The 22253-nt window shown below is 44.4% G+C and overlaps 1 protein-coding gene across 3 annotated transcripts in view; it reads right to left on the bottom strand.

Annotated features, from left to right (window-relative positions):
• Positions 1 to 22253, bottom strand: part of EFCAB11 (EF-hand calcium binding domain 11) — a gene marked incomplete at its 3' end in the record, with an annotated part of 228093 nt that overhangs the window by 1406 nt on the left and 204434 nt on the right. For 2 of the 3 annotated variants that reach the window (XR_013827350.1, XR_013827351.1), the window contains 2 exons: positions 9196 to 9276; positions 7613 to 7741 (listed from right to left, as the gene is read on the bottom strand). Of the gene's footprint in view, positions 1 to 3621; positions 3659 to 7612; positions 7742 to 9195; positions 9277 to 22253 lie in introns of those variants that run through there. The other variant, XR_013827352.1, reaches the window with a different exon arrangement.

Raw genomic sequence — 22253 nt, 5'->3', positions numbered from 1 at the left:
GTTCACTTCTGGGTTGGGCTGTTCCTGCCAACAAGCACGCTCAAGAAGCCACTGAGGTGAACAAGGTAACACTGGTGCCAATACTAGCCTGCTAGGTGTCTGGGCTTTTCTCCTTGTACGCTCCCCTCCTTAGTCAAAATGTCTGTTTTATGTCCTGTCAGAATCCTGTCTATCTGTGGTTAGTCTAATCTAATAAACTAATTTAGCCTAAGTTAATTGGTGACAGTGGAAACAATGTTTTAATACAGATGATAATCATGGTGAGCACAGCACTGCTCACGAACATCATTCACTGAGTGTTGATCGCGTGCCAAGTGCTTTACAAGAATTATGTCGTTTAATCCTTTAAAATTGCCAAACTTAATGAACTAAGTGCTCCATTTTACAGATGAGGAAACTGAGGCCTAGAGAGGTTAAAAAAACTTGATTAACATCACATAGCTGACATGTATACACTGAGGTGTATAAAATTGATGACTAATAAGAACCTGCTGTATAAAAAAATAAATTAAAAAAAACCAAAACATCACATAGCTAGTAAGCGTTAGAACCAGGATTTGAATCCCAGTCTGAGTTCACTGTAGTAGTCTCCTAACTACTACACTACATTGCCTCTTCAAATCCCACGGAATGATCTGAGAATATTAGGTGACCTTGCAGCTGGATGGGAACAAATATTTTGAGATTTCAAGATGGGGGAATCTTCCAGCAACAGATGCATTTATATTTTCCCGAGATCGGGAGATCTAAACTTAAGACATTAAGAACTAATGTCTTAACTAATTAAGCACTAAACAAGAACACTTTGTGGTAACATAGTCATTTCTGTAGTAACAAGTAAGCATTTTGGTTTATTTCATCGTATAATGAAAGTGGGAAACATGAATATTTAAAGAAGGAAAAAGGTACATGGGTATATGAGCAAAAATAGAGAAATCTGGAAAAGTAGAGAAAGGTTATTCTTATGATAAAATATTTCATTAAAGAGCCCATATTATGATAAGCCTCTAAAGGATTAAAGTAGTACAGATAAAGCGGTAAATCAAGTTTAACGCAGGATTAAATAAGAGGCTGGTAGCCAGTAATAAGGATAAGATGCTCAAAGCTTAAGGTCACTGATTATTTGGAAAAGAGGAAAGGTGAGCATGCAAAATGGATCCTGTGTTTGATAAGTATTAGGTTCCTAAGAAACAATAACCATAAATGATAAGGTAGAAACCTTGTAATAATGGAAACTAACTGCAATGGCTATGTGGAGATCATTTTCACGTTAGGAAATTATGCAGAAAATCTAGTAAGGTTCTCGACATTCATGTATTCTTAATAAAGTAGGGCATGCAGTAACTCTCTAAAACGGTCAGTGAATTCTAAGGAGGGAAGGCTGGGCTAACTCATGGGTATAACCAAACCTCTACCTACCTAGAGAGAACAACCAACCAGTTAGAGAGCTGAAATGGTCAGTTCTATTTGCCATGTCAGGCACGTGTGGATCCGTACCAATATCTTGCAATCAAACTGGTCTAAGCTCATACTGATAAATAACTTCTGTGAAAAGAACTTCAGGGTAATGAATGAAGAATCAGACACTAGGAAAATTACCAAAGAAAAATTAATGTTTGCAAATGCTAATATTTTATTATAAAATATATTGTTGTTTCCACCATTCTAACATTTAAACTACCGAATCGGAAGCACATTCGGCAATTTGCCTTACGCACAAAAAAGTTGTTACTATACATAGTTTTGTAGATTCTTTTTTTTCCCCTCCAATTAGTGCTAAACATAAAACTATTATTTTCAGATCCTTGATTTAGCTTTCCGAATGCAAAAATAAAGGTTCTGTTTTGATACTGGGGGAAAAAGATACAAACACACATATTCATATATAAATATAAATAATATGATCATTTGCCCAATTACATTTTCAACCGAAAAAGTATGTGAAAGAAGCTTTCTGAGAGATTAAATATTCTGGCAAAATGAAGAATAAAGAGGTTCCAAGTGAATGCTCCTTTAGAGTGGGAAAAGGTTAGCTGTGAACATGCTTGTGAAATACGCTGAGGAGGATCCTCATTCTGAGATTATGGTCGTTCTTGCCTCCAGCTTCAAGTGTTGCTCAATCAGCAAGGTGCTCAATTCACAGTGATTGCTGCGCATTTGCTTGTTGATCAAGAAAATGCATAATCTCAGCCTAGACACATTTACCATAGAAATGAATATAAGAAATAGGATTTTGATTTAAATTTTCCAGTTGCAGCAGATCGAAAAAAATATATGCAGGAGAAGATTCCATTTGAAAAGCTCTGATTCAAATAAATCCAAAGAGAACGCATCTCTATGTACCTAATGCAGTCTTCGCATTACATAGCAAGCTTTTCTCGCTCAGATCCCTTGTCCATTTGATTAAACTCACGAACACGTGACTGACTCCGCCTCTGTTAAAAATAGTCTCAAGCCAGGGCTTCCCTGGTGGCGCAGTGGTTGAGAGTCCGCCTGCCGATGCAGGGGACACGGGTTCGTGCCCTGGTCCGGGAAGATTCCCCATGCCGCGGAGCGGCTGAGCTTGCGCTAGAGGCCACAACAGTGAGAGGCCCACGTACCGCAAAAAAAAAAAAAAAAAAAAAGAAAGCCTCTCAGGCCAGAGAATGAGTGAGATCGTGTGGCTTTGTCTTTGTGACTGGGTCGTTTAACAGAGCATTCATAACACAGAATACTAGCTAGGGGCGTATACGTTTAAATTTAACACCCCACAACTGAATTCTCCAAACGCAGCTCACTGAGGGATTTAGAAGAATGCAAATTCAAGTCCAGAATCCAGACTACCCTTCCAGGCATGGACAAATCAGTTTAAAATGGCCCTCGTGAAACATGATACTTATTTGCAGAGTTGTTTTTAAATGGCTGATTTGGAAGCCGCTGTTTTCTGCATATTCTCTTTCCAAGATTAAAGATCCTTCAGGTGAAACACTTGAGAGAAAAGCACGGGACGCTAGGCCGTGTGTGTACGTGTTTCTTGCGTAGCTGGGGAAAAAAGGTGCGATGAGATTCCAAAGCCGAACAGTTCATTCAGCCTAGACCTGGCCCGGACGACCAACTCCGTCCCCACGAGACAGACTGTAAAGTCTCCAGGCCGTTAGCTGGCTCAGGCGGCGGGGGACCGAGTCGGGACCAACGACCTTGCGCCCCGGCCACGGTTGCAGACAGCTCGGGTCCCCCTGGGCTCCGGGCGAGCGCCTGGTCCCCTCTAGGCCGGAGCTGGAGCAGCGGAGGTGGATGGGCGCCTCCCGGCCGCCCACGCTGGGCCCGGAACCCTGGTTTCCCTCCGGCGCCGACGGCGTCGGGCGAGGCAGACGCGCTACCATGGCAACGGCGGCCCGCCTCCCCCCGCTTCCCGGCGCCACCGCGCCAAGCCGGGCGGGATGGGGCGGGGCGGGTGTTGCTAGGACGCCGCCGGCGGGCGTCAGCCTCCGCGGCGTGGGCTCTCGGCTTCCACCCTTCACCTACTTCAACCCTGCCGAGAGGGCTGCAGGGGAGGGTCGGAGAGGAGGTCGAGGAGCCACGTGGTGGCCGAGGATGTCAGGGCCTTTCTCCTTTGAGGCCTAACCTTCTGGCCGGCACGACGTCCTCTTTCCCTTTGCCTTGCAAGTAGTCCTCTGCCCTGGGAGGAAAAGTGAATGAAAACACTTGGGCGTTGCCTCTGCCCAAGCTGGCTCTATAAGGATAGTGATGTCCCCGGACTCCACTGAAGACGCTGTATCCGCTGTTCTTCCCCTTCCGAAAGGAACCATTTCTTGAGCTTTACTAGGACAAGGAGCAACGCTAAGCACTTTGCCTACATTAATTCTCTTTCAGTTCTGTGAAGTAGGAGCTAGTTAACTCCATTAGAACACGAACAAAATGTGGCCAAGGTCATAGAGCTGGTTGGGTGGAGGCAGGATTTGAGGTCCTGTCTTAACTTCAAGGTCCCTGCTTTTTCATAATGCTTAAGTGTTCTCCCTCAGCTGCCTCTTGGCTAGCACATTATCCTTTGCTATCCAAACACCACACCACCTGGGACACACTGTCTGGAAATGGTCTGACAGGGAGATTAAAAAATTGAAATCAGGGTTGTCCAAAAAACCTGGGGCATGTGTTTTACATTGATGTATCACTGATAATTTACAGATGTTCCCGTCTGTAATATACTAATGCAATCGCCACTTAGCATCCTCAGATTCTTACTAAGGGAAGAGAGTCTAAACCAAAGAATTTGCCAAAACCCAGATCAACTCCTGGTAGGTATCCCATGCCGGGCTACATACGGTGGGAGATTAAAAGATTTTTCTTTTCCCCTAATTAGTGTCTATCCACAAAGAGTTTATGTGCTACTAGGGAACTGTCTTGTCAAGGATTTCTTTGCAAGTAATTTATTAAGGACATGCTTCCAGGAGAAACTTGTAAGGGAAACAGAATAGGGCAGGAGAAGAAGACAAGGCAGCAATTTAAGGTCAAGTTCCAGCCTCAGCTTGATCCAAAGGCAGCTCTGGAGCACAAGTTACAGTGAGTTGATCCCACCCTGAGGCAAGGGACCTGGATTTTTATACCCCTGCACTAATCAGTCAGGCCTTCCTGGAGGGAGTGGGGGACATAACACCCAGCACTTCTGATTCCAGAGTGAGCCTGGGTGAAGTGGATCTGGTCGATTAAGGTAGTTCTCTGAAGGTTGGAGGTGTGAGCCATTAGGAGAGAAGCACCCAGTAGCTGGGGGATGTGTACAGTGAACCAGTCAAAGGTCTCTGAAGGGATGTGGTAGAGCACCAGAAGCATCCACTACAGTCCACTCCTTGCAACACTCAGATTCACATGTTCTCACATGAAGTCTCCATCTTGTCATAGCTTATTCAAGATTCTAATTGGTCACAAATCTAGTGGGACAAACCTCAGCCCTTGCTGCTGCAACTGGTCCCAAGATTATAACTAACATCCATCATCTCTCTTCTCTACCATCCATTCTAGACTCCTCTCATCCTCAACTAGCCCTTCTACCGATCTAGGGGTCTGCCTGGTGGAGTGTCCCAAATCTTCATCCTTGAGGGATCTGAGCTCCTTGCTACCAGGTCTTTATCAGGCAGTGGTTGCCACGACTGCCTATTTTCAGTTAAAACTTGGCAAGAGAGACTCCAGTGAATCAGCTGAGTGCCAAACACATTCCTCCCCCATTATGTAACAGCAGCCCTGCATTCTTATGATGATTGGGGTCAGTTACCTCCGCCAGTATGATCATAGCTTTCTTAGCTCACATGGAGTCCAAAACAATAGGACTACAGCAGTAGCTTTAGGTTTAGTGTGAAGTATTCTCCCTCTGGGAACTAGAACCTCTAGAACCAATGCCCTAGAGTTGTGAGGACAGGAAGCATGCATTCCCCAAGCAGGTCACTGAGAGTGGCAGTGAGCCAGGCTACTCCTCTTTCCACCCCTTGGTTCCCAGACCCATGTATTCAACTCACTGGAGACAACACAACATAATGGCTTTTGGTTTAAGGCACACGCTGCATCCTGAAGGATGGTGCCCCAACCTCACAGGGTATCATTTCTAAGTTAGTGCCTTCCTCTGCCTTCAGAAGGTGGTTACAATATATTATGCTAGAATGGCATGGTATGTTGTGGGATCCGTGGATCCCCTAGTCATTTGCCTGTTACCGTACCTCTTTGGGACAAAAAATGTTTTGTGAGATTCTGTGTCCATAAATCAGACATTCTGAGACCTCAAATAGTGGATCTTATCAAAGCACTGCAGTCAGGAAAGGCAAATTCATACAATGAATTTGTACCAATCACTCAGAACAAAATGCTGCCATTGCTAGGGTAAAAGGGGTCCTACGTAATTAACTTGCCATCAAGGCTCTGGTTGGTCTCTTCAAGGAATGGACCTATAGTGGGGACTCAAAGTCAACCTCTGACAGGTCAGACATTCAGCAGTGGCAACAGCTAGATCAGCTGTAGTGAGAATGAGCCCCAGGCTTTTGGACGGATGCGTAGCCTCCAGTTTTGTTACTGTAACTACAGTAACAAAAATGAGCCTTTAGGACTAGAACTGAGGTAGTTAACAACAAATGCTGGCTGACATCTATTGATGAGTTATCCTGCCCACCAGTTTGCTTAATGCCTCTTCTGCAGTCAGCGCTCCCTGGTGGGCATCAGCGTACAATACAAAGGTCTTCACTCCCATGGGTCCTCTTTCCTCAAACCTCCTTGTCCCCCATCTTCCAGTTGTGTGCCTTCCAGTTCCGTGACCAGCCTGTGGAGTTAGTGTCCATTGCCCATAAGTCTATCTGTATCTTTACCTTGGGCCACCTCCCTCTCCACACAAATTGCATCACCAGGTGCAATGCCCAAAGCTCTGCCTATTACAATGATTTAGCTTCACTAGTCTCTTCAGAGCCACCTCTGGGGGGGGCTATAGTGCAGCTGTCCACTTTCAGTTTGTGCCAGTATACTGAGTCAACCCATCTGTGAACCAAACTTGGGATCTTTCCTCTATCAGCTGGTCATGGGGGATACCCCATGAGGCCATAGGTGTGAGCTGATGAAGATGTCTTGGTTGGTGGATAACATAGAGTCTGGGTCCCTACTTTGTGCAATTTACTCATGTGTTCTGGACCTGCTCAAGCCCAATTCCACCCAATTACCTAGTCCTTATAGTTGTTATTTCCTCTATTTCTCAAAAGCTAGAGATGTTGCACAAGCCAATGCAGCTCCTCTTAGCTGTATGCCATCACAGCTCACCAAGAGTGAAAGTCTTAGTAACTTTAACGATACAAAGATATAGAATGCCACAATTAACGCTTGCTACATAAAAAATATTCTGCTTTCCTCTTTTTTTTAAATAAAGGTGCTTTTGTCTTTTTTTTTTTTTTTTTTTTTGCGATACGCGGGCCTCTCACTGTTGTGGCATCTCCCGTTGCGGAGCACAGGCTCCGGACGCGCAGGCTCAGCGGCCATGGCTCATGGGCCCAGCCGCTCCGCGGCATGTGGGATCTTCCCGGCCCGGGGCACGAACCCGTGTCCCCTGCATCGGCAGGCGGACTCTCAACCACTGCACCACCAGGGAAGCCCGTTGTCCATTTTTTTAAAAAAAGGTTTATTCATTATTTATTTATTTAATTTATTTTTGGCTGTGTTGGGTCTTAGTTGTGGCAGGCGGGCTTCTCTCTAGTTGTGGTGTGCGGGTTTCCTCTTCTCTAGTCGTGGCACGCAGGCTCCAGGGCGTGTGGGCTCTGTAGTTGTGGTGTGCAGGCTCTCTCTTTGAGGTGCGCGAGCTCAGTAGATGTGGGGCGCAGGTTTAGTTGCCCTGTGGCATGTGGCATCTTAGTTCCCTGACCAGGGATCTAACCCACATCCCCTGCGTTGTAAGGTGGATTCCTTACCGCTGGACCACGAGGGAAGTCCCTACTCTGCTCTCTTGATGCTTCATCATAAACTACTACTTAGAGGTTTGTTTGTATCAATATGTATGTCCTTAAATGTAAGTAAAATTACATCAATTATTATATGCAATTTTCTTTTGTATAAAATAAAGATATGCTGATTTTCTAACAAACACAGGAAAAAAAAAATACAGAATGCCACCTACCACCAGAGATGAGACCTCCCTTTTCATCTTGCTGGTGAATGAGCTGCATCCAGAATCCCTTTCTTCAGTCAGCTTCCTGGGACGACGTATGGCAGCATCTGTTTTAGGCAGGTTCCCCAGATGCAGACCCTGAGGAAAGGGTTTTTGTGTAAATAATTTATTAAGCAAGTTGCCTCAAGAGAAATTAGAGAGGGAGTAGGAAGAGCGGAATAGGGAACAAAAATTAGCCAGGTAAGGTTGTGATTTCAAGTAAAGTTCCAGACTCAACTTGAACCCCTGAGGAGCTTTTGAGAATAAATTGCCCAGTAGAGTAAGGGAGCTAGGTGTTAATACTTCTGCACCAGTCAGTCATTAGCCACAGGCCAAAATGGGGATTTGTAATTTTCCAGGCTGTTTTGGTTCTGGAAGCATCTGAATGAAGTGGTTCCAGGGGATCCAGGGTAGTGCTCTGAAGAAAGTTATAGATATGAACTCTTTGGAGCGGAGCCTGTAGAAACTGGGGGATGGGCGCACTGAACCAATAATGGGAGCTTACAGGGATTTAGACGGAGAGCCACGATTGCTAAAGGAGCTAAGAGTCACATATGGGAAACTGACGTAGCGCTTCCCGTTGCTGACAAGATGGTAAACTAAGCTGAGCTTCTACCTTCTCCCAGAATCTGACTCTGAAGAAACTGGTAGGGAGACACAGAGAGGTTGGGTCCCCATGTGTGTTGCTGGGGGGGCACAGCGCATGGACGTTCAGAGCATCACAGAGATGGGTGCTGTGAAGACTTTTGCTTCCCTCACTGCCCTGAGCAGATTGTTGCCTTCTGTGATTAGGCGACATAAGATTATGACTTCCATCTTGCTAGTACACTCTCTCTACTGCATGTCTGGGTTGCATGTCTTGATAAAGCAAGCTGCCATGTTGGAGAGGCCCACGTGGCAAGGAACAGGTGGAGGCCTCCAGCCAACAGCCAGCAAAGATCTGAGGCCTTCAGTACAATAGCCCTCAAGGAACTGAATTCTACCAGCATGAGTTTAGGATTCTTTCTGGGTTGAGCCTTCAGATGAGAACACAGCCCTGGCCAATACCTTGACAGCAGCCTTTGAGAGACCCTGAAGATAGTAGCTGGCTAAACCAATCCCAGATCCCTAACCCATAAGAACTGGGAGATAAGATGCATATGTTATTTCGAGCCACTATGTCTGTGGCAACTGGTTACGCAGCAATAGATAACAAATGCTAGCATTCTGCAGCTGGCCTGGAGGCTTGAGCATATCCTCCTTACAGATGGTTATCTGTGTACAGATTATATCTACCTGCTAGAATGCAGTGCCCAACTCTGGGTCTCCCTGCAGCACCTAGGGTATTGCCCTGCACATAGCAGTCACACAGACAATGATTTCTAGGCAGGAAGTCCAGGCATTTATGATAATAACAAAAATGGATTGAGTCCTTATTATGTGCCAGGCCTTGTTGTAGACACTTTACAAATCTTAATTTATTTAATCCTCATTGATGATCAGATTAGGTAGGCTCTTTTAGGATTTCCATTTTGGAGCAGAAAAATGAGGCTTGCAGAGGACAAATAACTTACCCAGGTCTGACGCTTGTGAGTGGCAGAGCTGGGATTCAAGCCCTAGATAGCCTGGCTCCAGAGCCTGTGCTGCTCTCAGACCTGGGAAGAGATGGGGATCAGTGCCACACAAACATTGTCCTTTTCTGAAGCACCAGAAAGAATTCCAACCTGTCAGCCGCTGCCCATCAACTGTTGGAGGGCAGGAATGTACCTTATCTGATATGAAATCTCACTTTTAATATTCAAAACATGGCTATAGTAGGAGCCTTAAATGTTGGCTGGGGCCTCCCTGGTGGCGCAGTGGTTGAGAGTCCGCCTGCCGATGCAGGGGACACGGGTTCGTGCCCTGGTCCGGGAAGATCCCACATGCCGCGGAGCGGCTGGGCCCATGAGGCATGGCCGCTGAGCCTGCGCGTCCGGAGCCTGTGCTCCACAACTGGAGAGGCCACAACAGTGAGAGGCCCGTGTACTGCAAAAAAAAAGTTGGCTGAATGAGTGAGTGAGTGAATGAATGAATGAATGAGATGCCTTGAATAGGATGCAGAGAGAAAAGAAAAGGGAACACACAGAAGGCTCTATTTCTAGATACTACACCAGCAGACTCAAATGTCTCACCCCCCAACACGTTTCTTTGCAGTTGCTACCAATATTACCTCTTCCGGTGCTTATCTGACAGCATGACTTAGGAAATAGGATGTGTTTTTCTTGATTTGGAATTGAGAGCAGAAAATAATTCATAAGAGGTAAGTGAAGTGGAAGGCGGCTATTGTCCCTAACAAGTGTGTTCATTTCTTACTGGTCTCACTGCACGTGCACACACAGAAAACCCAGGATTAGATCTAATTCTGCCTTTATAGCAGCTTATTACCTGCAGGGATAAGCGAGGTTATATAATGGGCTGGTTCAAAGAATGTGCTTGTTTGTATATGCAGATATCTGTCTAAATTGCTTAAAATAACAAGTTGTTTAACACCCGCCACTGAGGGAATTTGGTTTGAAATGTTCAAACATCACCCTTTATTAGGCCTGCCTACTCCAAGCACATGAAGTGAGATGGTCGCTTAGCCACACAATTTGTCCGAAGAAGGAAAGACGCTCAAGTCTTGTCTCATATTTCATTGTTTTCAGGTACTAGAATCAGAATAATAGTTAACAGTTTTTATGATTAAGTTGCTTTGGTTTCTTGACACAGACAAAAACATATGGGAGAGTTTGACTATACAGTCATCCTTTGCTTAATAAAAGTGGACTCTGGGCTTCCCTGGTGGCGCAGTGGTTGAGAGTCCGCCTGCTGATGCAGGGGACACGGGTTCGTGCCCCAGTCCGGGAAGATCCCACATGCCGCGGAGCGGCTGGGCCCGTGAGCCATAGCTGCTGAGCCTGCGCGTCCGGAGCCTGTGCTCCGCAACGGGAGAGGCCACAACAGTGAGAGGCCCGCGCACCGCATTAAAAAAAAAAAAAAAAAAAAAAAAAAAAGTGGACTCTGACATTTTAGGCAGTGGGATTTGCTCCCTAATAAGATGTGAATGACTGAGCTTAATTTCCTGGGCCTTTTCTGGCCTTCTTCCTCTCTTTTAGTGCCATCCTGACTGAGCCACACAAACCTGGTCACATCACACCTTGGTTAAAACTTTGTACTGACTCTCCCAGTCCCCTCAAGACAGGGCACACTTCTTGGCCTGATATCCAAGGCCTCCGTCATCCAGTCCTTACTCCTCTGACTGACTTCATCTTTCAGAGGTTTTCCCCACCTTCCGGCCTCCCTATTCCCACCCTTCTGTTTTATTTTTGTTTTCTCAAATTTTTTATGATCTCCAAAGCCCTAGGCCTTTGCATTTGTGGTTCCCTCCATCTTGTTCCCCTTCCTTTCCTACCCGCCCCCGAGCCCGGCCGGCCTCCACTGGTCCCCGCTAAGATGTCACCGCCTGGGAAGCATTCCCTCCGCTGAGGCTCGGTGCCCTCCTCAAGGCTGCTACGGCTCCCAGCACAGCCCCACTGCGTTAGCGTTGTCTGATTCCCCTGCTGGACTCTGAACTCCTAGGCGGGGTGTCTCGACACCCAGCACAGGGGCCTGATTCACGCAAGAAACTGAAAACACTAAAATAAAAATCGGTTGAATGTATTTCTCATTACTCTCCTGTAACCTTTGTTTCTCTACTTTGAGCAGATCTAAATTGTAATTGGTCCATTTTATACATTTCAATCCAAATGAATGACAGTTTACTTAAAATAAAAACTGTTAGCACAATAGAAAATCTTCCTGAAAACAAAATTAACTTTTGAAATTTTAACCACATGAAATTCATTGCTATAATGTAAAGTGCAAAATTGGAAACCAGTTCTCAAATGTTAGACCCCAGAACTACTTCCAAATCCATCTATTTTCATTTCTTACAGACACCCATCATTCTATGGGAATAAGCCCCCATAGACGACGCTGCCTCTCACCCTCCCTCCGCAACTTTTCTTAGAAAGTGTGACATGCATTTTTTTCTGCTGGCATAATAATGAAAGGAAGGGTAAAGACAGTAAGATGTGCTTCATGTAGTGCTAGTACAGAACAGAAAAACAGCTAAGAAGATCTAAAAAAATGCTTCTAAAAGATAGTGTTTATTAGCAAAATTGATTTTTATTTAGAAGGGAATTCTCTCTGTGCAGGCACACTCTTGCTTTGATACCTCCTCAGCTATTAGCAGCAGCAATAACAGTTTAGTCAAAGAGATGAGACTTGATCATTTGGGCATTCCTAATCGGACCCCAGCGCTCTCTAGAATGGAGGTGACTTTAAAACAAGTACTGGGAGTTGGGACTTTGTTATGATTTTGGAAGTTCTAGTGGACTTTGCTCTAAATACTTCGTAAACCATAAATCACTACTGTAGTTTTGCTCAGAGTCTTAAACTGCCTTTATCAGTTTGAATTTTTAGAGCCAGGGGGCCCAATTTGTACATTATGTTGTTATTCTGGGAAAAACTCCAATGTTTTCTGAACATTTTGTTCAGGAAACTGAAGTAGGCCTGACCCCACTTACCAGGACTGACTTCCCAGGTCTGCTGAAAAGGCATTCAGTGGCTCACCAGGCAAGTCGGGAAACAAGAATAAAATGAAAGAAGAAAGCATAAGATATAGAGGGTGTATTAGCTTCCTGGGGCTGCCATTAGAAATTACCACAAACTTGGCAGCAATAGAAATCTATTCTCTCACAGTTCTGGAGGCCGCGAGTCCAACATTGAGGTGTCAGCAGGATTGGTTCCTTCAGGAGGCTCTGAGGGAGAATGCATTCCATACCTCTTCTTAGCTTCTGGTGGTGTGGGCAATCCTGGGCGTTTGCTGGCTTGTAGACGCATCACTCTGATCTCTGCTCCATCTTTACATGGCCTTCTCTTCTGTGTGTCTGTGTCTGTGTCTCAAATCTCCTTTCTCTTATAAGGACTCCAGCTGCTGGATCTAGGGCCTGCACTTCTGCAGATAAGCAAATACCTTATCCAGGTTGACCTTAAGATCTTTAACGTCTTCAAGGATCCTATTTCCGAATAAGGTCACATTCACAGGTACTGGGTTAGGACTTGGACATATCTTTTGGGGGGATGTAATTCAACCCACTACCAAGGGAGAGTTCACCTGCGTAAAAACCCTTCGTGCTTTGACCCTCCCAAGAGCTCTCTACATTTTGACCTTCTCAACTTTCTCCTCCAGCCACTGAGACAAATCCCTGCCTCTTGTCTGCACTATTTACAATAAAACCAGAATCTGAGATACTATTGTGAGGAGCTCTTGAAGACTGAAAAAGAGAAAAATAACCAAGAAACAAACAAGGAGGAAGACTGGTCCTAGAATCCTAAAAGATGGAACTTTAGAACTAGTGATGTATAACATGGCCCCTCTTTTTTTTTTCTTTTGTAAGGTTAGATTGTTTATTTGAGATTTTTCTTGTTTCTATTTCATTTATTTCTGCTCTGATCTTTATGATTTCTTTCCATCTGCTAACTTTGGGTTTTGTTTGTTCTTCTTTCTCTAGTTCCTTTAGGTGTAAGGTTAGATTGTTTATTTGAGATTTTTCTTGTTTCTTGAGGTAGGCTTGTATAGCTATAAAGTTCCCTCTTAGAACTGCTTTTGCTGCATCCCATAGGTTTTGGATTGTCGTGTTTTCATTGTCATTTGTCTCTAGGTATTTTTTGATTTCCTCTTTGATTTCTTCAGTGATCTCTTGCTTATTTAGTAGCGTATTGTTTAGCTCCATGTGTTTGTGTTTTTTACGTTTTTTTTCCCTGTAATTGATTTCTAATCTTGTAGCGTTGTGGTCAGAAAAGATGCTTGATATGATTTCAATTTTCTTAAATTTACTGAGTCTTGATTTGTGACCCAAGATGTGATCTATCCTGGAGAATGTTCTGTGTGAACTTGAGAAGAAAGTATAATCTGCTGTCTTTGGATGGAATGTCCTATAAATATCAATTAAATCTATCTGGTCTATTGTGTCATCTAAAGCTTCTGTTTCCTTATTTATTTTCATTTTGGATGATCTGTCCATTGGTGTAAGTGAGGTATTAAAGTGCCCCACTATTATTGTGCCCCACTATTATTTGTAAACCATAAAATCTGTAAACCATATTATTTGTAAACCATAAAATCTGTAAACCATAAATCTGTTTAAATTTAAATCTGTCGATTTCCTCTTTTATAGCTGTTAGCAGTTGCCTTATGTATTGAGGTGCTCCTATGTTGGGTGCATATATATTTATAATTGTTATATCTTCTTCTTGGATTGATCCCTTGATCATTATGTAGTGTCTTTCCTTGTCTCTTGTAACATTCTTTATTTTAAAGTCTATTTTATCTGATATGAGTATAGCTGCTACTCCAGCTTTCTTTTGATTTCCATTTGCATGGAATACCTTTTTCCATTTGCTCACTTTCAGTCTCTATGTGTCCCTAGGTCTGAAGTGGGTCTCTTGTAGACAGCATATATATGGGTCTTGTTTTTGTATCCATTCAGCAAGCCTGTGTCTTTTGGTTGGAGCATTTAATCCATTCGCGTTTAAGGTAATTATTGATATGTATGTCCCTATGACCATTTTCTTAATTGTTTTGGGTTTGTTTTTGTAGGTCCTTTTTTTCTCTTGTGTTTCCCACTTAGAGAAGTTCCTTTAGCATTTGTTGTAGAGCTGGTTTGGTGGTGCTGAATTCTCTTAGCTTTTGCTTGTCTGTAAAGCTTTTGATTTCTCCATCAAATCTGAATGAGATCCTTGCCGGGTAGAGTAATCTTGGTTGTAGGTTCTTCCCTTTCTTCACTTTAAGTATTTCATGCCACTCCCTTCTGGCTTGTAGAATTTCTGCTGAGAAATCAGCTGTTAACCTTATGGGAGTTCCCTTGTATGTTATTTTTCGTTTTTCCCTTGCTGCTTTCAATAATTTTTCTTTGTCTTTAATTTTTGCCAATTTGATTACTCTGTGTCTCGGCGTGTTTCACCTTGGGTTTATCCTGTATGGGACTCTCTGTGCTTCCTGGACTTGGGTGGCTATTTCCTTTCCCATATTAGGGAAGTTTTCGACTATAATCTTTTCAAATATTTTCTCTGGTCCTTTCTCTCTCTCTTCTCCTTCTGGGACCCCTATAATGCGAATGTTGTTGCGTTTAATGTTGTCCCAGAGGTCTCTTAGGCTGTCTTCATTTCTTTTCATTCTTTTTTCTTCATTCTGTTCCGCAGCAGTGAATTCCACCATTTTGTCTTCCAGGTCACTTACCCGTTCTTCTGCCTCAGTTATTCTGCTATTGATTCCTTTCATTTCAGTTATTGTATTGTTCATCTCTGTTTGTTTGTTCTTTAATTCTTCTAGGTCTTTGTTAAACATTTCTTGCATCTTCTCGATCTGTGCCTCCATTCTTTTTCTGAGGTCCTGGATCATCTTCACTATCATTATTCTGAATTCTTTTTCTGGAAGGTTGCCTATCTCCGCTTCATTTAGTTGTTTTTCTGGGGTTTTATCTTGTTCCTTCATGTGGTACATAGCCTCTGCCTTTTCATCTTGTCTATCTTTCTGTGAATGTGGTTTTTGTTCCACAGGCTGCAGGATTGTAGTTCTTCTTGCTTCTCTGGCCCCTATTTTTGACACATAAAATTGCATATATGTTCATAGAAAATGTCTGGAAGGATGGATACCAAAAAGTTGACAGAGGTAATCACTGGGTTCAGTGATTATGGGATCTTAAATTTCTTCTTTATGTGTATTTATATTTTATAATTTTAGGTAATTTTAAAATGTCTCTTTAAACATTTGAACCAATAGTTTATTAAAAGAGAATGAGATCCCAGGATGGTAAAGAATCATTCACTTGGTCTGGTTGTTCAAAGAAGCAATTGCTCTGAAATCAAGTAGAGAAGGTGGAACAGGGGTCAGTTGGCATCTTTCTCTGAATCTCCTTTCATTGGTATGAATTCCACATAGCATATCCTGCTGTTTGGTCACTATCTGGATAATCTTACTGAATTGTAGACATGAAAACTGGAAGAAGCCATACAGATCATCATGAGAAAAAAGAGAACCCTAGAGAGGGTGGCACAATCTCCTAAGGCTCATGGACAGAGGGAGAGCTGAGACCCGGAGGCGGGGCTTCTTCTATTACTGCAGGAGACTGCTATCAAGGTCTTGTACATGGACCACTGGACTAACACAAGTCATAGCATTTATTTCCAGTTCAGCTTCCAATGAATAAGCCACTTGTCTATGCCAACATTTGTGAAGCCTTATCCATCGAACAATCACTGAATACCTGTACCCTGTCCCAACATATTCTGGTCACTGGGTATAAAGATGGAAGTCTTCAGGATCTACTTACTAAATGTCCCCAGGCCTAGCTAGACATTTAAATTTAAAGACCTTTTAATAGAAAGGCCCAACTCTCCATGACTGAGTCCCAAGTTGCTCTCCTGGGCATTTATCGCCCTCACCTTGGTTATTTTAGGGAGTCTCAAGACGGGGACATGAGGGTTAGGGTTTTGCTGGTAGTCTCTCACAGACATGTTCCCCACCCACCCCCAGGACCTCATTTGGGAAGTCAATGGTCCAAAAACCATTTGAGGAGATATGATGGTTAATTTCATGTGTCAATTTGGTTAGGTCAGATATTCGGTCAAATACTATTCTAGATGTTTCTGTGAAGATATTTTTAAATAAGATTAACATTTTAAATAAAGCAGATTACCCTCCATAGTCACTCAGTTGAAGGCCTTAATAGAAAAAGAAAAAGACTGACCTCCTGGAAGGTGAGGGAATTCTGCCGGCAGGCTTGGACTTTGGACTCAAACTACAACTCTTCCCTGGGTCTCCAGCCTGTTGGCCTACCCTGCAGGTTTTGGACTTACCAGTCTTTGTAATCATGTAAGCCAATACCTTCAAATTCTCTGTGTCTGTCTCTCTGTTTTTGCTCTGTCTCTCTCTTTCTCTCAACCTCTCAATCTCTCTCTCTCTTCCCCCTACTCTGTGGATAGATAGATAGATAACCTCCTTTTATCATTATAGATAGATAGATAGATATCTAGATCGTTCCTATTGATTCTGTTCTCTCTAACTCACACAGGAGGAGAACCAACGCTAGCACAAGCCCAGAGAACCCTATCTCCTTGCTACTCTAGTGACTAACTGTGCTGCTACTTCACAGCCACCCCCAGACCCTGCCTCTTCGTCCTGGGACAGAAATGGGAGGATGGATGCCACCCTCCTCGACTCTGTGTCAAGCTTGCTTGAATCAACTAATATGACAAAGGGATGTAATGCCTAATGCAAGAAAGACTTCTAAAACTTCTTAAAACATTTTCTTTTACTAAAATAAAACTATGAAAATAGGAAAATAAATAAAAATAGCATTAATAATAATTTATAGATTTAAAAGTACTCATAAAGACTCTTGCATACTTTTCCATTTTCCATATTTTACTGTCTGGACACTTTTCAGATTTGCCTTCCCTATGGCTTCACAATGATTTGCTTGTAAATCAACACTTTTTTGCAGATAATAGGCATGCTAAAAAGTTTTTTCTTCTATGTTGGATCCTTCATCCACATATTCAGTGTGTTTGGCACTTTTTGGCATGGACTTGTGGGGCTTCTCTCTCATGTCCTATTGTGGTCCCAGGGGTATGGAATAACTTGAATAAAATAGTAGCCTCATTACATATTACGTGAGAAAGGTGTTATTATCCCTATGGTACGGAAATGGAAACTGAGGTTCAGAGATGTCCGATAACTTCCCTAATATCCTTCAACTTGAATGTCCCAAAGCTGGCCCTGAACCCAAGGGTATGTGGATCTAAGCCCACACTGACTTCTGTGATTTAGATGATTCGGATAATTTTTATTTAATTAGCTCAGCCTAGCTGAGCAGTGACTTGCCGAGTTTGTGCCACCACACGTAAGGTCATTCAACACCTTGTCCGTGTCCATGATAACCTCACGGCCTGGCCTGTGCTGTCTGTTCCTCTTAGATGTGACCCTGTTCTCTGCCTCCTCTCAAACTCAGCCAGCTGGTTGGTCTCCAGCCTTTGTTTACTTCCCCTCAGCTTCCTTGATCTTTCCCGAGGCTTCAGTGCTTCTTCTCTGCCTTCTGCTGTACCTCAGTTTTCTATTCCTCACTCTTAGCTGACTCCCAACAACTATTTTTTTCACCTGATTATTCTTAACAGAAATGAGTTTCACGTATATGAAGCAACATTTTCATGGTTGCAAAAAAAGGCACCGTATTAGTCAGCACAAGCGACTGAACCCCAATTCAATCAGTTTTAGGGAATGAATTGGCTCAGGTACCTGGGATGTCTGGGGACGCTGCCTCCAGGCATGGCTGTATCAAGTGGCTCAAGCAATGACATGAAGAGTTTGTCTGTTTATCTTTTGACTTGGTTTGACTTCTCTCAGATAGAATCTCTCCAATGTGGCAGCAAGAATGCCTTGGCATATCTAGGTTCCTATCCTACCTCTCTTGATCTCAGGGCAAGAGAAAGAAACTCACCCCTACCCCACCCTCACCCCCAGCTCTCATACAAACCCCCATAATGATTTTGATTTACCCTGTTTGGGTTGCATAGCCAGCCCTTTGGCAAAGAGGTGGGGACATGTTTGACAGCCTCAGGGACATGACACAAAATTGGTGTAATGTTACCCATTACCTTTAGAAAGGGAAGTGATGACTATCCACCTTGGTCCACATAACAAACTTTCCCTGAGGAACACTCATGACAGCAGAGAGAACACGAGTTCTCCACTTAACCCCCATGATCACCACAGGCTGATCTGGGAAGATTTACCCCCCATTTCCAGCTGGCTTGGGATGGGAGGAGGCCCAGCATTAGAGCCAGACAGGCCAGGAGAGAAGAGCCAGAGGCCACAGGCCACCGTATCCGGAAGCCCCTCCCTCATCATAAATGTCCCAGTGACCCAGGGACCTGCCTGAATCCCTGGTGAGGAGTGTGGAGAGTGTCCAGTCGCTCCTTCCACTGTTTCCCCTACCCAGGCAATCTCAGGGACAGTTTTCAATACACATATTCCCAATGTCCTTCTTTTTTCTCCCAGATCTAAATGATGATGGTGATGGCGCTGCTAATGACAGTGACAGAAAACTAAAGCTCACTGAACACCCAAGTACTGCTCAAGATGCTTAAGAGGCATTAACTCATCTAATCCCCGCAACAACTCTGTTTTACAGGTAAGAAACTGAGGCATAGAGAAATTAAGAAATTTGCCCAAGATCACAGAGCTAGCAAGTGGAGAGCTGGGCTTTGTACTCAAGCAGTCCCTTAACAGATAATGAAAATGAATGTTAACTGAGCACTTGGTATGTCCCAAGTGCTTTAGAAGGATTATCTTTAATTTTTACAGCAGTGCAACAATGCAGTGACTATTATCCTTACTTCACAGAAGAAGAGAGTGAGGTGTAGGAGGAGTAAGTAACTCGCTCAGTCCCCAAAGCCTGCAGGGACCCACCCCGCTAAGTAGTTGGGAGCCGGTGCTGAACAGCAGGAAGATATATCTGAAGCTGCACTTCTGGAAAATGAATCTGGCAGCAGCGTAGAAGAGAGACTGTCTTTTCTCGGCTCAGTAGTACCAGCTGGAAGATCTGACCACAGAGCCAGCAAGGGGCAGAGCTGGGGTTAGAACCACATCTATCTGATTCCAGTGCCTGAGTTCATATCCCCTCGGCCAAGTGGACTGAAGCTGGATGAAGGCTTAGGCTCCACAGCCCTCTTCCCTCATTGTGGGTGTTCTGGTGCCTCATGGCCCCGCTGTGCTTCCTCTTGCTTTGAACCCTTCTATTGGCCCATCTCAGCAGCAGACAGTTCCTCTGAGTCAGATATGCTCAGAAAAGCCCAAATCCGCCACCAGTTGGAGCTGGTTAAGGCTGCAGTACTTCCTGTTGAAATGGGTCCTGGGGGCAGAAACTGCAATGTCATTTATACCCAAAGCTCTTTATTCGTGGGGCTTTATAAAACACAGAAGGCCGAGTCCCGTCTCACGGAGCCAACAGACCACAGACGTACATAAAATAACAGAGAAGAATAATAAACTCTCCCCCCTCTCCTTACACCATAACTTCCATTCTGCCTGAACAGCCCCCTCCGCTGCCCCTTTTGTTTCTTTCATTACCTTCCTCTGAGCAGGCTTATTACTGACACAGACACCTAATTAACACATCAGGTTTCCCCTTTTCCAAAAAGTCTCAGAAATTTGCCTGTTCCCTGATGCTGTTCACTCGAAGCCCCCCCTGCTGTCTTTATTTGTTCTGCTTTTCGTCCTGGCTTGTATCATTTGTTCCTCTGTATTGAAAGCTTGTCAGCTCATGGAACCTGGCACGTATTAATTAGGAGGATGGTCCAGCGCACGTCGCAGCTTGATGGAAAGCAAGCCTGAGTGGGGAACTAGGCAGAAAATCAGAAATAAGCGGAAGCAAGCAGGAGTGGGAGACGGTTTAAGACCATGACCCAATTTTCAGGCCCAGGGCGACCAACGGTCGGCCTTTTTTTCCCCTTTTTTAAAATAAATTTATTTTTGGCTGCGTTGGGTCTTCGTGGCTGCGCACGGGCTTTCTCTAGTTGCGGTGAGCGGGGACTACTCTTCATTGCGGTGCTCAGGCTTCTCACTGTGGTTTCTCTTGTTGTGGCGCACAGGCTCTAGGAACACGGGCTTCAGTAGTTGTGGCACGCGGGCTCAGTAGTTGTGGCGCACGGGCTTCGTTGCTCCGCGGCATGTGGGATCTTCCCGGACCGGGGCACGAACCCATGTCCCCTGCATCGTCAGGCGGACTCTCAACCACTGCGCCACCAGGGAAGCCCTGGCAGGCAGATTCTTAACCGCTGTGCCACCAGAGAAGTCCCAACAGTTAGCCTTTTGTGCCGTGATTCTTTACTTGGGCTAAGCCAGTCTTCAGCTTGTGCCATTAAAGCTCATATTGGGTCTCGCTTCTGTGCCTCCACCCAGTTTGTTTCCCTCGGCCAGGATGCCCTTCCTTCTGTCTTCTACCTCTCTGAATTCCACTGATTTACAAGGCCAAGATGAAGCCCCATCTCCTCCAAGAATCCTTCCATGATTCCTCCAATCCTAATTAACTTGCATTTTCATGACACTCTTACAGTATTTGTATCACAGAATCTAGCCCTTGACTATGTAGTCTTCTTAAAGAGAACTGTCTCAGCCTCTCCTTCCCTCAGTCTGGAGAGAAAGAAAAAAAGGGTTCCTCCAGACACAGGTTGAATAAGAAAGAGGCTTGTCAGGTGTTTTGGGTCAGACGTACCCCCAGAGCAGTCCTGCAGCCACTGCAACGAGGGCAGCAGGAGAAGAGCTCAGCAGGCACCTAAGATTATACAGCAGCTACGAAGGGGAATCACCAGCCATTGTTCAAAAGTATGACCAAGTATACACACCTCCGCTGCTGCCAGCTGCAACGGGGTGCCCACCCGTGAGGGAAGCAGCTCAACTGAAAACCAGCTTCTGCAATTTGAAGTGTCTGCCTTTAGAATTTTGGACTCATCTGAAATACCTATTCCTTGTCCTGTACACAGGTTTTAATACATGTGATGAACTACTGGGTGTCTCTGTGATCCCCTCAAAATTCTTTTTCCATTTCTGGATGCCTTACCCTTGGCTTCTATGTTTGCATCCCATGGCCAGCACCAGTGACTCTCTTCAGAAGACTGGAATTTAGATTCTCCTGGGGGGCCGTTGGTCGATGACTGGCTGGTACCCAACATGAAAGCTCAGCTCTCTGCCCAGAGTGGGGATCAAGTCTGAGGTGTAACTTACACTCCACGGCCCTCCCAGGGTCAGGCTGAGGCTCGGACTTGCCTGCAATGGCTCCCTGGCTTGGCTTCTTTGTGTTCTCTGTCCTGCCTGTCTGGCCTCCTACTCCCACCCCATCCCCTCTGATTTTCCCCAGGGAGCAACTCCTTTAAAAATTCCTTGTCTGTTTCTGGGAGAACCTGACCTAAGATAATACATATGGTGTGTTTTTCCTTTGGTCACTGGCAGTCATACGCCTCACCCCACCCTGCCAGGTCCATGTCTTTGAGTGATGATTGTCATTCTCTTTGAAGTAGCCCTGCAGGACCCAACTCCGAGTAAGGTTCACCACAGAGTCCATATTTCACCTTACATCATTGCAAACGTGCCCTCCAACCCAGTAAAAATCCACCCAGTCACTCCTAAGTGATGTGATAGCAGATACGCAGTCAGAAACCTATTTTTACTTATTCCATTTAGAAGATAAAATGTATCTTATTTTTTCTTCTTGGACTTTCCCCATTCAAAATAATTTCTATGGAATACATTTAAGGACATCAATGTACTAAAATGTTTTGTCTGTGAAAGAGAGGAATCATTAGGACCAAAAGGAGTCAAGGAGCTTGTATATATAATTAAGACAATGATGGTTACTTTCGATCCTGGGTAAAGGTTTCGTTTCATATTTATATCCCAAAGTTTGCAAAGATAACCAATTAACTGTCATCTTTCATCCTCCTAGAAAACAGTAATACCTTCGCCCTCTGTGGCTTTGGACGCTGTCAATGGAGTCACTGATAGATTTCATTCACT

The sequence above is a fragment of the Stenella coeruleoalba genome (assembly GCF_951394435.1).
Source record: "Stenella coeruleoalba genome assembly, chromosome: 2".
NCBI lineage: Eukaryota > Metazoa > Chordata > Mammalia > Artiodactyla > Delphinidae > Stenella > Stenella coeruleoalba.
This window is presented reverse-complemented; position numbering and strand designations above follow the sequence as displayed.